The 3,282-nt window shown below is 39.9% G+C and overlaps 1 pseudogene; it reads right to left on the minus strand.

Annotated features, from left to right (window-relative positions):
* Positions 1-1,625: 1,625 nt before the first annotated feature.
* Positions 1,626-2,585, minus strand: LOC101138430 (nuclear transcription factor Y subunit beta-like; annotated as a pseudogene).
* Positions 2,586-3,282: the final 697 nt, after the last annotated feature.

The raw sequence follows: 3,282 nt of genomic DNA on the forward strand, positions 1-3,282 counted from the left end.
TTTGAGAGATTTTCTTTATAGGTTACCTGATGCTTTGCCTCACAGCCCTTAAGATTCTTTCCTTCATCTTGACTTTAGATACCTGATGACCATGTGCCTAGGCGATGATATTTTTGTAATGAATTTCCCAGGTGTTCTTTCAGCTTATTGTATTTGGATATCTAGATCTCTAGCAAGGCCTGGGAAGTTTTTCTTGATTATTTCCTCAAATATGTTTTCCAAACTTTAGATCTCTCTTCCTCCCTCCTCAGGAAAACCAATTATTCTTAGGTTTCGAGGTTTAACATAGTTCCAAACTTCTTGGAGGCTTTGTTCATTTATTTTTATGATTTTTGTTTGTCTTTGATGGACTGGGTTAATTTGAAAGCCTTATCTTTGAGCTCTGAAGTTTTTTCTTCTGCTTGTTCAATCCTATTGCTGAGACTTTCCAATGCATTTGGCATTTCTCTGTGTCCTTGATTTCCAGAAGTTATGTTTTTTGTTTAAATGCTCTCTATTTCACTGAAGACATTTTCTTTCATATACTATATCATGTTGTTGATTTGCTAAGGTTAGACTTCACCTTAGGAAAGTGGGGAAAAACCAGCAGTCACAGGCCTCACTCTGCTCCTACGCAGCCTGCAGTCCTAAAGGCTGGTCTCACTTCCACCATGTCCTAACAACAGCACTGAGTCTATTTCCAGGCAGCCGGTGACTAGGGCTAAGAACTTGCCCCAGACCAGGAGCCTCCCCATTGAGAAAGCAAGCAGACTCATAGTTTTTCGGCTTCTCAGGGAGTCTGCAGTGGTGATCCAGTTCCTTTGAAGTGTCTGTGGATTCTCTCAGCTTTCCTGGTATGTTCCTGTGGTAGTTTTTTTTTTTTTTTTGAACTCTACCCTTGTATTTTATTAAAAGGGCAAACATCATGAATTAGCCCAGCTGCTTACTTGAATTACAAAAGTAACATGATTCAATATGACAATAAGAAACTGTCTACAAATCTCTGACAGTAATAAATTGCAATATACAATGCATTCGAGAGTCATACAGAGCAACAAACTCTCAGACAAAACAAAAATATTTTAATACCTGGCTGGGCGCAGTGGCTCACGCCTGTAATCCCAGCACTTTGGGAGGCTAAGGCAGGCGGATCACGAGGTCAGGAGATCGAGATCATCCTGGCTAACACGGTGAAACCCTGTGTCTACTAAAATATACAAAAAATTAGCCAGGCATGTTGGCGGGCACCTGTAGTCCCAGCTACTCAGGAGGCTGAGGCTGGAGAATGGTGTGAACCCAGGAGGTGGAGCTTGCAGTGAGCTGAGATCGTGCCACTGCACTCCAGCCTGGGTGACAGAGGGAGACTCTGTCTCAAAAAAAAAAAGAAAAAAAAAATATATATATATATATATATATATTTTCTTTTTCAATACCTTTAAAATCTAAATTTTTCTTTAAAATCATTGATGAAAAAGATTCTCAAGTCAGAATTAACACCTCAATTAGTGAAGCATCAGGAAGCTACATTACAGCTATTTAATATACAAAGATACATCTTTTCACCAGTCATTTTCTTCTGATGTCTGTGTTCCAGAATCATACAGACTCTTATTTCTCTATACCCTTCATTCCATCATTTCTTCAGATCATGTAAACTGAACTTGTTGAACACCAGAAATCTGTTGTGTAAACCATAACATTTTGTTGTTGACCATCTGTGGTTATTAAGCCAGCTGGTAACTGGTTAGTAAATGCCTCCTCTGTAAGCTCTTCACTTAGTCCATCTGTAGCTGTGACTGCTCCACCAACTCCCTTTTCTCCTTTCATAGCCTCTCTGAATTTTTGAAGATATGATTTCAGAGGTTCCACATAACTGTCTAGGCCTAAGGTAGACATGGTGATATGGTTTGGCTGTATCCCCACCAAATCTCAACTTGAATTGTATCTCCCAGAATTCCCACTTGTTGTGGGAGGGACTTAAGCAGGGGTAATTGAATCATGGGGGCTGGTCTTTCCTGTGCTGTTCTCATGATAGTGAATAAGTCTCGTGAGATCTGATGGGTTTATCAGGGGTTTCTGCTTTTGCTTCTTCCTCATTTTCTCTCATGTAAGAAGTGCCTTTCGCCTCCCACCATGATTTTGAAGCCTCCCCAGCCATGTGTAACTATACGTCCAAGTAAACCTTTTTCTTCCCAGTCTCGGGTATACCTTTATCAGCAGCGTGAAAACAGACTAATACACATGGCAAACAGAATATCTTCTCCATTGATTGTTTTCTGTTTCTCTTGATGGCACCTTTCACTTGCTTCAGATGTTATAAAGCTGATGAGCTCACTTACACATTCTTGAACACATTCTTTGACATCTTTTGCAATCTTTCCTGTTTGAGGTATGGCATTTTTCATTATCCTAGCCACGTTTGTTATTGGAAGATACATATCTTGTTCCCTGAAACTTACTTTTGAACCATTTGTGTCTACTTGATCACTCATGCTCTCCTCAGTATCATCATGAGGCTGTATAACATAATGACTTCCTCCAATATAGTCTGCACAGGTTCCTAGTTGAGAGGCATCTGTTGTAGAACTGTCATCATCCATTGTCATGAAATATTGTCGAAACTGTGTTGTCAATGGTGCTGAAGAACACCTGTCTAAAATGGTGTCTACTCTTTGCTATTTCAACCTCCAATGCAGCCCTGGTTGGCTCCCATCTCCAATCTGCTGTTTTGCTGGAGCTGTTCCTGGGGTAATTCTGAGACTAAAAGTTCATGATGTGGATTTCCACACACTGCTCCATCCTTCCGAGCAGGAGCTGCAAGTTAGTCCTGCGTCCTACCTGCCATCTTAATCTTCTACTCATACATATACATACATATATTTGATTTCCATCATCTTTCTTCTTCTCTCTATATTTTCTTAGCTTTTTTCCTTAAAAAATATTTTTTGTTCCAGTTTTCGGTTTCTCCTTTTTACATTGAAACAGTTTTTAAATAATTGTTGATCTTGATCTTTCCATTCATAGTCTATTCATATTCAAGAGGCACCAAAAAGCTCATTAGAAGTCAAATCTCTATGGGGAGAGTGGGCCTGTTGGTTGGTGGATTCATGAACACCATAGTGTTTGGGAAGAGAGTCAGCCTTTTAATTGAAGGACCTACAAAATGTCACAATAGGAACACTTTTTTTGAGGGGAAGGTATAGATTTATACACAAGAATCTCTTTTTTCCAGCTTTTTGCGGTAGGGTGCAGAGAGAGGAGGATCCTTATACTCAGTTGCTGGAATCCTGAGCGAGGCAAGGA

The sequence above is a fragment of the Gorilla gorilla genome, chromosome 2 (genome assembly GCF_029281585.2).
Source record: "Gorilla gorilla gorilla isolate KB3781 chromosome 2, NHGRI_mGorGor1-v2.1_pri, whole genome shotgun sequence".
NCBI classification, from domain to species: Eukaryota; Metazoa; Chordata; class Mammalia; order Primates; family Hominidae; genus Gorilla; species Gorilla gorilla.